The following is a 12,747-nucleotide window of genomic DNA, read 5'->3' on the forward strand; positions in this document are numbered from 1 at the left end:
CACGCATCTGGCGCATCTCGTCCTCTAAATGGGCGACGCGGCGTCTAAGGCCGCGGCAGTTGCAGCCACAGTGGGGGGGGGCACCGGAGATGACACGGTGGCGGCGGGCAGCCGCCAGGCGGTGGCGCCGTACCGCTGGAGGGCGGTGGCTGGGGCCCGGGGCACTGGAGGAGGCTTCAATAGCTGCTGCAGTCTCCTCCTCCTCCTCGGCTAGGACCACCAGCCGCCGGTATTCATGCTGGATTGCCTCCAGCTTCCGGCGCCGTGCCTTGGCGGCCAACTCCTTCCGGTTGAGTTTCGGAGTTGCTGTGTATCAAAAAGAAAAAAACAAGACAATTGTAAAATATAGTCTTAATAAAACAGTAGGACAAGGTAATTATTTATACACATAGTGGCATGGTAGAGTAGCACTATAAAATAAAGCACAGTAGTACATAACATTTTAAATGGCGCCCGTCCTTCTTCCTTCCACCTGTCTTACACTTTTTAGTTGAACAGTGCACCAGGTGCTCTTCTCCATAAAACTTTCAAAGCGGAGTTGAAATCAGATAGATGAGGCCATTGGTTACTAAATACTCCGGCTCCTAGTCCTATACCAATTAAAGGGAATTCTAGTCTTCTAGTTCACTCTTCAAACGTCCCCAAGAACTCATACTTACTTACGACATCGGATAGCGGGCGGACTTTGTCCGCCCGCCATCCGACTGCGAAAAAGGGTGGGGGTTTCGTGGGGACAATTAATTAGGATGATGCGCCCGGCACAGTGGCGGGCGCACCCTGTTTTTTTAAATTTAAATTCTGGTTGGCTTTGCTGAAAGCAATGCTAAAATGTTGTGCTGCTTTTCCAAGAACAACATGACGGGCCCCGCACGGAGCCTGTCACGTTTTGCTTTGAAAGTCGGGGGGGTACCATAGCATCGGTAGGTACCCTCCATGGGGGCCCCCAAGCATACTCTGCAATGTGTGCATGCCTTTCCGTGGCGGACGGCAATGCCGCCATGCAAAGGCATTCCAAAATGCAGATTATATGGCTGGCGGTGTGGTGAGAGAGACACCACCGCCATATTGAACCCTTTTCCGCCTGGACATGTCTGAATATTTTCTACAGGGATGGCGGGAGGTTTGCCCCTGCGGTGACGGCAGTGATTTCCAGCCGGCCCGGCGGGGGCAATACGCCCACCATCCTAATGGGGGCCCTAAGTCACAACTGTACAGTATACATATACATACAGTACACCCTTGCAGTGAGTGTGCTGTCAAGTTCAACAATAGTTAAAGATTATGAATCTAACTTACCACCGCCTGCCACTGGTGCTGCCACTCCCCCTACCGCTCCGTTGCTATCTGCAACTGCCGCATCCTCGCCCTCGGCGTCGCCTTCGCTGGCCCCAGCAATGGTGGTCGGTAGTGCGCCTAGAAAACATTACACATTTATTAGGCGTCATATACACCTCCCCCCTATTGATCAGTAGCAAGGTTGAAAAATGAGTTAATACTAACATACATCACTAGTACAAATCAGGTAGTAGTAGAGTAGACACTAATAGTTATATGATCATTGTAGCCTTTGCTTGATTAGCCCTAGCCATGCACATGTGACGTTACCTTTACCTTGCAGCTTCTTAAGACACCTTTGAGCCCACATGACCTGCCTCACACTGCTACTGTCTAGTCTACGCGCTGCGTACAAGCGGTCAACAAACATTAACAAGCCACTTTTTTAGGAAGAACTGGTGTACTACTGTTACTGTTAGTCCATATTGCTTATCCATAGATGCTACACTTTTTGGCACGGCTGAGAAATGCTTGCAAGTTGCAATATACATCGTTACAGAGCTCACCTGTTGATCCTTCGTGGTTGCTGTATCCGCCCTGGGAAGGGCTTTGAGGATTGCTGATTGCTGATTTCTGCGAGTGGCAGGACTAACGCGGGGAGCAGGCTTAGCACGGGACTCCGGTTCCCAGGAGCCCGTGCGCGGTTACACCTGTGCTTCTCCCCGCCTACCGCCCCAAGAACATTCATAACGCCTCGCGGAACCCGCTGGCGCGGGTCCCGCATCGTTACAGAGCTCACCTGTTGATCCTTCGTGGTTGCTGTACCCGCCCTGGGAAGGGCTTTGAGGATTGCTGATTGCTGATTTCTGCGAGTGGCAGGACTAACGCGGGGAGCAGGCTTAGCACGGGACTCCGGTTCCCAGGAGCCCGTGCGCGGTTACACCTGTGCTTCTCCCCGCCCACCGCCCCAAGAACATTCATAACGCCTCGCGGAACCCGCTGGCGCGGGTCCCGCATCGTTACAGAGCTCACCTGTTGATCCTTCGTGGTTGCTGTACCCGCCCTGGGAAGGGCTTTGAGGATTGCTGATTGCTGATTTCTGCGAGTGGCAGGACTAACGCGGGGAGCAGGCTTAGCACGGGACTCCGGTTCCCAGGAGCCCGTGCGTGGTTACACCTGTGCTTCTCCCCGCCCACCGCCCCAAGAACATTTATAACGCCTCGCGGAACCCGCTGGCGCGGGTCCCGCATCGTTACAGAGCTCACCTGTTGATCCTTCGTGGTTGCTGTACCCGCCCTGGGAAGGGCTTTGAGGATTGCTGATTGCTGATTTCTGCGAGTGGCAGGACTAACGCGGGGAGCAGGCTTAGCACGGGACTCCAGTTCCCAGGAGCCCGTGCGCGGTTACACCTGTGCTTCTCCCCGCCCACCGCCCCAAGAACATTCATAACGCCTCGCGGAACCCGCTGGCGCGGGTCCCGCATCGTTACAGAGCTCACCTGTTGATCCTTCGTGGTTGCTGTACCCGCCCTGGGAAGGGCTTTGAGGATTGCTGATTGCTGATTTCTGCGAGTGGCAGGACTAACGCGGGGAGCAGGCTTAGCACGGGACTCCGGTTCCCAGGAGCCCGTGCGCGGTTACACCTGTGCTTCTCCCCGCCCACCGCCCCAAGAACATTCATAACGCCTCGCGGAACCCGCTGGCGCGGGTCCCGCATCATTACAGAGCTCACCTGTTGATCCTTCGTGGTTGCTGTACCCGCCCTGGGAAGGGCTTTGAGGATTGCTGATTGCTGATTTCTGCGAGTGGTAGGACTAACGCGGGGAGCAGGCTTAGCACGGGACTCCGGTTCCCAGGAGCCCGTGCGCGGTTACACCTGTGCTTCTCCCCGCCCACCGCCCCAAGAACATTCATAACGCCTCGCGGAACCCGCTGGCGCGGGTCCCGCATCGTTACAGAGCTCACCTGTTGATCCTTCGTGGTTGCTGTACCCGCCCTGGGAAGGGCTTTGAGTATTGCTGATTGCTGATTTCTGCGAGTGGCAGGACTAACGCGGGGAGCAGGCTTAGCACGGGACTCCGGTTCCCAGGAGCCCGTGCGCGGTTACACCTGTGCTTCTCCCCGCCCACCGCCCCAAGAACATTCATAACGCCTCGCGGAACCCGCTGGCGCGGGTCCCGCATCGTTACAGAGCTCACCTGTTTATCCTTCGTGGTTGCTGTACCCGCCCTGGGAAGGGCTTTGAGGATTGCTGATTGCTGATTTCTGCGAGTGGCAGGACTAACGCGGGGAGCAGGCTTAGCACGGGACTCCGGTTCCCAGGAGCCCGTGCGCGGTTACACCTGTGCTTCTCCCCGCCCACCGCCCCAAGAACATTCATAACGCCTCGCGGAACCCGCTGGCGCGGGTCCCGCATCGTTACAGAGCTCACCTGTTGATCCTTCGTGGTTGCTGTACCCGCCCTGGGAAGGGCTTTGAGGATTGCTGATTGCTGATTTCTGCGAGTGGCAGGACTAACGCGGGGAGCAGGCTTAGCACGGGACTCCGGTTCCCAGGAGCCCGTGCGCGGTTACACCTGTGCTTCTCCCCGCCCACCGCCCCAGCTATACTTAAGTTCTGACGGTTTCCGCTTCGCGGTACGCGAGCGGGACACGCCGGACGAAGCCCGGACAAAGGGCGGGCCCTCTGTGGCCCTCAGAGGCCAGAGGAGACAGGGCTGGGCCACAGATCGCGGATACATCTACAGCCTATATTGTCAAACATTACGCTGCGGTTTTTATTGTGTTCACCCCCACGTGTTAGTAGAAGTTAGAAATACAATAGGGACACCTGGACAAAACCGCATTCGTTGCCTGTGCTACCTAGATTGCACGTGGATTCCTTGTATTGTGTTTAACGCTCGGCCGAACTCGTTGCATAGGTCCCGCCTCACAGAGGGGTGCTCTTCGTTGTGGGCTGCTAGCTGTAGCAGGGGAAAGACAGGGGCAGAGGGCTGCGAGCAAGAGGGCTGGGACTACATTTCTTAGGAGTCCCAGTAACCCCGCCTGTTCCACCTGGCCTGCTCTCCCTCCTCGCCCCCGACCCCAACAACTGGGTAGCCTCTGTTAGAGTCATAAATTAACACGTGAACACGTTGTGCGGGAGCGCGACGGAGTTTGCCGGGGGCTACAGTTATAGTTTCCTTTATAGTAAGTGAATTTCTTTGTACCCTGCATTGGCGTGAAGTAGGGCAATGTCTGCCATAACAAGTACTGCCAGCGCCCGTTCAACTACCTTACCGACTGAGATTGGTCTATTGGCTATCGGCCCTTTAGATAAATTCTTTTTTAACCGTTCATCTTTAATTGATAAAGAGTTAACCTTGGCCGAGAGGCGCGCAGAGCGCAGACAATCAATCGAATTGCTTAAAAATTCCACGGACAAGTATTTAACTCAAACATATCCCACTCTGGTGACTCCATTATCTTCAGTAAACTTTCCAGTTGCCAACGAACAATCTGAAGGTCAGACACAAATAATAAATGAGGAAACTGTTACAGATTTGAATAGATCCAGTGGGAGTCACAACAGTCTCATATTGCTTCCTGAACCAGATGCTCAGGTTATTCCGACCCGACCTAAGCTTGGGTCTAAGAGAAAAAGAACAGCCCCACAAAGAAAATGTAAAAATGTGGTCAAACCCCCTTTTAAGCAAAGGAAGCTACACAAAACTGTGGGTACAAGAGAGGCTGTTATTGAAGAAAATCACAGTATAGGAAGTGTTCAGAACTCAAACCATGTTCCTTTGGGTATTCTAGACTCACAAGAGAAAACTTGTCTCGAGTCTACCGCATCAAGCAACGATAAATTGTTATCACCTGCAAACCTGCTCCCTGAGCTAGAAAGATTACTCAGACTAATACTTATCCCGATAGAGAATAGAATTGCCAAGCTCTCTGATAGGTTAAACCACTTTGAGCAGGCAACACTAGATAATTTTTATTCTACAAAATCACTGATTAAATCTAATGCAAGGGTGGATTCAAGTATAAAGCCCCAAGATAATACTAATCTTGTCACTCAAGATAAGGGTAGAAGGTCTCAAAACAACTCCCCTTCACTCCCGAAGACAAGTAACACCATTGTCAAAACAACTACCAAATCTACTGATTTGGTATATTTAGGCCCTGTCCAACTCCAGCCTAATACCACTAATGCCACAAATCCACCCCAGTCGATGGTATTTCAGTCACAAAATCCATCACCCGTGGCTGGTTTAGGGGTTACTGTACGTTCTCCAGTGGGTAAAGCTTCAGTTCCCACAAAAATAACCAATAAGCAGTTAGTTCGTAACAATCCTGCGGTTGGGACAGGGGACAATGTATGTCTCCCAGCAGGTAAAGTTTTAGTTCCAACTCAACCAACTAACATTCAGTTGGTGTCGAAACCCGCACCCTGTCCTGATCCTATAGTTTCCAAATTAATCCCACCTCCCGTGATAAAGCCACACCACAGAAAACCCCCAGTAAACCTTACTCCGGATTCCTTCCCCTATGTAGCAGTCCTTACAAACATCCCATCACTCCCCATAGGGCAGAGAGAAACCTTCCAGATGCTTAAAAATAAGACCATGCACTGGTTAAGGGAGAATAGACCTCTCCCAGGAGATCTTGATGGGTTAATCATAGGGGTAAGGAGAATAGATTGGATAGGGTATACACCAAAAAGTTTGGGTGGGGACTGTGTTGTGGTCAACTTTCAAGATCCAAGGGTGGCGGGATGGATAACTAGGCAGGGATGGGGTGAAAACAAGGGAGATATTAGAATTGTAGATCTCACCTTCTTCTACCCCCGTCCAACCAGTGCACTGACTAGCCAGCGTAACGAACCCCTGAACCCTTCTGCTGTATCCTGGCCAATTACTTCCATACCAGCTTTATTATTAGGCCAGAATTATACCACATGTACTAGTCATAATCTCCAAGCTGGACGGCTGGACTCAGGGTGGGGATATTGACAAATTACTAGAGAGTGGAGTAGTAGTATTGGAGGGATTAATAATGAGTCCAAGGGGGCCCGTGAAGATCATGTTAGTTCTATTGACACAATCTTAACTGCTGGTTACCCAGCGAAGGGGAATTTTGTTGTAGAGGGAGGTACCGGGATGGAAAATATAAATGTTAATACTGTGAACCTTCCTGACCCCATTGACAATCTGGGGAAGGTAGTTACTAACATCAAAGGCTCAATGATTTCCGGAGTGTCTTCTTATACTAATAATCACGATGGGTCTGAGTTTAGCTTTGGTACGCTTTTATCCTGGAATGTGGCAGGGTTGAGTAGCAAGTTAGACTCCCAACTCTGGGTAGAATATATCTGTGGGTTCGATGTATGTTGCTTCCAAGAAACCTGGGCCTGCGACCCCCTGTTTTGTTGTGGCTATTTAAACTTTTCGATACCAGCATCGAAAGGTGGTAGGGGTCGGCCCAAGGGAGGTCTTACTGTATGGGTAAAACAAGATTTGGACATTACCATCAAAATATTGGACCTGGGAAGTAGTGACTTACAACTGATAAGAATCTCAGCAGATAAGGGTCCATCATTGGACTTGTATAATGTTTATATAAGAGGCAGTAACACAACCAATTCCTCGACCTTAGAACTGTTGTCTGCCTGCTTAGAGACAAAGTCCCAAGATAGCAGGGTAATTATAGCCGGGGATCTTAATAGGACTTTTGAACCTTTAGATTCTACAAATGATCCCCTAGGGATGGATGAGGACAACCTATGGGGAGTACCATCTTTGTGTTTAAACCCCGTCCCAAGGTGGACAAAAGACATCCTATTATTAAATGCTATTTGTATGGAACATGGTCTAAGAGCACTGAATGGGAGAACTACAGGGGACAAGGAGGGTAGCTGTACCTTCGATAATGGTAATAGCAGGAGCAGAATCGATTATATAATATGTAGTCTTCAGTTGTGGCAGGGGGTTATTGATATGGCCATTAGGCCCAGAGTAGAAAGTGATCACAATCCCCTTTGTGTGACTCATAGGTGGTGGAACCCAGGAGTGGGAAATTTGTTTTTAAAGAACGATCAGATTCCAGTCATGAGTAATGACGGACGTAGGTTGAAATGGCCAAGGGTATTGGCTAACGAAGAAACTATGACCTACATCAACAATGAGGTTGATAGCGCAATCATTGCAATGGAGGCGGTTGAACCAACAGTTCCCGGGGTTAGGGATATCACCGATATCCACAATAAGTTATTTTCCCTCCTCAAACCATGTTTTTTGACCAAGAGTAAGAAAGGGAAGAAAACCCAGGAAGTTGGAAGGTGGTTCAATCGCCAATGTAGATCAGCACGTCTAGTACTGGGACAAGCTATTAGGAACAGGGACCGCGTCGCAATAAAAGAGGCAAGGAAACTGTACAAACTGGCCATTTTCCAAGCAAAAAAGAAATGGGACGAAGACCACTGGGCCGAGTTGAAAGAGGCCTCTAACAAGAAGGACTCTCGGTCCTTTTGGAAAATTATTAAGTGGGGTAGAGGAGGTGGCCCAGCAAAGCCAGATAATAATGTAGCTGAAGAAGCCTGGGTTGACTACTTCAGACCACAATATGCTGAAGTCATGCATCCCGGGGTAGGTGAAGGCATAGCGCCAGTCTATGCTATTGACAACATGTTCTCCCCCAAAGAAGTAGAAATCGCGATTAGATCTGTGAAAAGTGGGAGAGCCCCAGGGTTAGATGGGATACCCCCGGATATTTTTAAGTATGATATGACGAGATGGGTGAGGTATATTTTTTTAGTAGCAAATGCCCTAGCAAAGGGCGCGGTGGTCCCCGATCTTTGGAAAGGTGCAATTATTATTCCCATCCATAAGAAGGGAGATCGCTCATCGCCGGCCAACTATAGGCCCATAAGCTTAATAGCAACCATACAAAAAGTAGTGGGAAGAATGGTTGCAAACCAGCTTATGGACTGGGTTGATGCCAACAATGCCCTTTCCATATACCAAGCAGGATTTAGACGAGCTACCAGTACCATTGATCAGGTCTTCCGCTTTACCATACTGCGGTGGAAGACGGTTTTACTGGGAAGAGGATGCCTATATGTCGCGTTTGTTGACCTGCGGGCGGCATTTGATTTAGTCCCCAGGTTTAAGCTATGGTTGGTCTTGCAAAAAATGGGAATTCCTATTGATTTGCTTACATTAATTATGCGTCTCCACGAATCCAATTTCGCAAGAATACAGTGGGGTAGGAATGGCGAGTTTACTTCGGACTTTCCCGTGGAAAGGGGTGTCCGACAAGGCTGCTCCATGGCTCCCTTACTCTTCTCATTATTCATTAATGGGATTGTTAGGCGAATGTTGGAAGCAAGCGTAGACGCACCCTCGTTAGCGGACGCCAGGGTTCCGATCCTGATGTTCGCTGACGATACTCTTATCTTGTCAAAAACCCCTGCAGGGCTGCAACGTGCATTAAATATTTTTGAGACCTTTTGCACAGAGCACGGGCTTGAGGTAAACGTGGGGAAAACAAAATTAATGGCCTTTACCCCAAACCGTAGAATCTATCCCAAGGTAACCCTAAATAATTGTAAGTTAGACACCGTTAAGGAGTTTACATATCTGGGGGTACAGATAGCAGAGAGCGCTGGCTGGTCGCATCATTTGGAAAAAGTGGTCATAAAACATCAACAAGTTTCAGGTGCTCTGAGGGGAGAACACCGCAAATCAAAAACAAAGCCGATTAAACCCGCACTTATAGTGTACGATGCCAAGGTCTTAGGTGCCACTTTATATGGTGCGGAGTTATGGGCCTGGGACAATCTTGCGGCCTTACAGATATCCGAGAATAAGTTCCTCAGAGGGATTACAGGACTTCCTCAGAGCACCCCCCTAATACCATTGTTCCTGGAGTTGGGTAAACGCCCAATTACTGATAGAGCGCGATTGCGCCCTGTTCTCTACTGGAGGCGTCTTTGGACAACTCCAGAGATTAGACAATATGCAGAGGGTTTTCTCTGGATAATTAAGGAAGACATTTTTCACAAGATAACTTGGCTTAAAAATCTAAGGGCAATGCTAATTGATCTGGGGTTTTCCAATCTTTGGAATAACCCAGCGGGTGAAGAGTTCCCAAGTAAAGAAGACCTCAAATCACGTTATTGGGATTGGGTGGGTGGCAATTTGCTGAACGGCGTCAGGTCCGACTCTATGGCTGGTCGTTTTTTGGAGACAAAAATTTTTCCTATCCTAGAAAACTATTGGGCTACTATTACGGTACCAATGGATAGGACGCTAGTCTTCCAGCTAAGATCCGGATCTATTCCCTTAAAAAAACTAACGTCACGTTGGCAAAAGTCGAGCAACAGGTTATGTCCAGCCTGTGGTAATGCAGAGGAGAGTGTAGGTCACTTTCTATTCGTATGCAAAGCCTATTCATCACCCAGGAGACTATGGCTCTCCCCTGTATGTAAAAACCTGGGGACACGTGATAGCACTGTGGCTTTAAGAATTGTGTGTACAGCAACCCATGAATCGATAGTCATTGGGGTAGCCAAATACTTGGGTTGGGCCTGGGCCATTAGGCAACGTTTAATGGGCGGGACCAGTTAATCAGGTTTTTCTTTTTATTTTTTTTGGCTAAAAATGTAAAATTACTTGTCAAATGTAAACATTTCTATGCCAATACTGTATGAGCTGCACAGAACGTCTATATGAATTTATATTTGTAAATATCTCGTTTTTTTTTAACCTCTAATGTTTTTATGCTGTGCTATATGAATTTGTATTTGTAAATATCTTGTTTTTTAATCTCTAAATGTTTTTATGCTGTGCTTTTATGAGAAATATCTCGAATAAAGCTTGTACAACAATATACTAACGCACACCATTTCTTTTTTCGCATTACAGACGCAAGATTCCCTTCTACGAACCAGAGCTTCTGAACGATGCACCAACTACCAGTACTAGGTTCTTCTGAGGTGAGGGGTCCATTCACTCACATCTTCATTTATAAATGTATATATACTAAATTGCTATGGGATGGTGGTGCTGCCTTCCAACACTGTTCAGTTATCATGATTTAATTCCCAACTGTATAAGTGTAACAATGTATATTGTTTTAATGTTATTGATTTGCCGGTTGGTGCTGCTAAGAAAACAGTGTACAGACCTTCTCAAATTGAAATAAACATTTTACACTTACATAGACTTCGTGGTATTTGGTGTGGAGTGGACTAAGTTACACAAGTGAGCAAATTAAAGTAAGGGTGTGCATGTGAATTGCTTCCACGACAGAGGTTGGGTGTGTTATGTTCTGGGTTGTCTACTTGTGGGGAGGTTTCCGAGACCTAATAGGTATGACAAGACAGTACTATAGTCAAGCAGTGGAATTGTGGTGGGTGCGGAATTTCTGATTGAGGTGTGCAAGGAAGGTCCAACCTACCATCACCAACATTCTATTTTCTGGTGCAAATGTATGTGCAAGATCCCTACCACAGTGGTATGTCCTATAGGGTATCATATCAAAATATTAAGAAATCTGGTAGGGCTGTTGCTGTGAATTTTCAAAGCCTCAACATCAATAAGAGTAAAAGTAGTACAAGACAACGACCCAACGGATTGTACGAGCTACTGGTGAATATGAGTTTTATATTAAAACCTTTCACAAAGAGTGGCACTGGCCAACTGGGCAAGACTAGCTACTACAGTACAGACAGATTGATAGGATGTCATCATAGCGGAGGCAGGGATAAGATTTTTGAAACCGTACAGATCGAAGGATAATTGGTGGTAAAAAAATAGCATTTGGAAACACACTATAGTTCGGGAGAAATGGGGCAGTAAAAGTTATGGAATAAGAAATATTATTAAAAACAAGAAGACTTACTGGGGCCAGCAGAGGAGCCCTCAGCGGTGTCCTCCTGGTGGTGTTCCTGTCCCGCCGACTGCCCAGTCCCTGTCGGTCTGCCCCTGGGTGCTGATGGACAGGAAAGATATAAGAAAGAGACAAACATTGATGGATGGTGTCAAACAAATACAATATTATTCAATAACGGTCAAAAAACACTTATGTAAACAACAATTGCAATAACTACATTGACCGATCTCATCTGGTCAACATGTAATATCGGGGGATTCTCAGTTCGACTACTTAAGTTACTATTTATCAACAGTAATCCAGTCTTCCATTCTGATTACAGAAAACTAAGTTACAACTAAGCCTAAGTAGTAGTACAACGTACCACCCAACCTAGCCCACCTATTCCAGGCATGCCAATTGTACATTAAGTATGCATTTCCACTGTATTCCTCAACAATGTGTATGGTCCAATCATGGAGGACACATGAACATGACTACATTTTTTGTATACACCAAATTTTGGTTTGATTGATGCTGATCTGCTACTGCTAAGTAACTGCTAAGCCTACCTCCACTCATTGAACAAACTAGAAAAGGTTCTAAAGACTGCCGTACTAGCAGCACGTCACATAACTGAGTGAGGGGGGGGCATCACGCATACCACTAACCAATTAGAAGGTCCTTACAAAGTACCTAAACCTAAGTATCAATCCGCCCCTATCTATTAGTGACAGGACAAAGTAAGGAGTGGACGTGAGTCACTGTAGCATTACGTAACTTAATTTCTCTAAAATAAACTCGTAAAGAATCACGCTAAGCAAGCGCAAACGCAAAGCTGCAAACAAGTAAGATTAGTAGTAGCGCAGAAGAGCACCTGTGTCATAATCACAGAAGACTTTTAAACGTTTTTAACCTGGAATGTATTGTAAGCAGCAACATTCTAGCTGGTTGGTAGGAAAAAAAGATATTCGCAATATATAACATAGAGCAGAAGAACAGACACAAAGTTGTAATAATTAAATAGGTACTCACCAAGCCCCGGGACCTCCACTCCTAGCAGGTCCAGCAGGTCCTGCTAACGGTCCAGGATGTCGGACCACCGGTGCGTCAGCTGTGCCTGGGTGCGCCGGACCCCAGAGATGCGCGACACTGCCCGGCGCACCTTCCCCCACCGCTGCCGACGCTCCTGGAGGCCGTACCCGGACCCAGGCCTGCCACCTGCTGCCAGGGTTGAGGGGAGGTGGAGCTGCACAAAGAAAATGAGTGCAGCCAACTCCACCTCCCCAAATAAGGCCCGTGCCTGCACCCCTTGTGGGCGCCGCCTTCCACATGGAAGGCAGTCGCGGCTCTGGCTGCGGCGAGCCCTACCCTTTGACATGGTTCTGGGGATGAGAGACGGGGTGGGAAAGAAAAGGTAATAAAATTACAAAAGTAAGTAAAGGAAATAAATAGGCAATAGAAAGAGTGAAAAAGTAGCTAAAAAACAAAAAAACAGTAGACAAAAACCAAAAATATAGAAGCAGGAAAATAGTTAGAGAAATAATAAGTAATAAAGATCCAAAAAAAGTGGCTATAAACAAAGGATTGAAAAGATTTAGGGAGGAATGAAAATC

At 47.9% G+C, this 12,747-nt stretch overlaps 1 long non-coding RNA gene across 1 annotated transcript; it reads right to left on the minus strand.

Moving 5' to 3' along the window:
• Positions 1–208: 208 nt before the first annotated feature.
• On the minus strand, positions 209–11,253 carry LOC146821675 (uncharacterized). Its single transcript, XR_014962753.1, has 3 exons — positions 11,162–11,253; positions 1,297–1,413; positions 209–306 (listed from the first exon to the last, which is right to left on the minus strand). It is a non-coding gene; the product is annotated as an uncharacterized LOC146821675 (long non-coding RNA).
• Between the last annotated feature and the right edge of the window lie 1,494 nt (positions 11,254–12,747).

The sequence above is a fragment of the Triturus cristatus genome, chromosome 6, assembly GCF_964204655.1.
Source record: "Triturus cristatus chromosome 6, aTriCri1.1, whole genome shotgun sequence".
NCBI classification, from domain to species: Eukaryota; Metazoa; Chordata; class Amphibia; order Caudata; family Salamandridae; genus Triturus; species Triturus cristatus.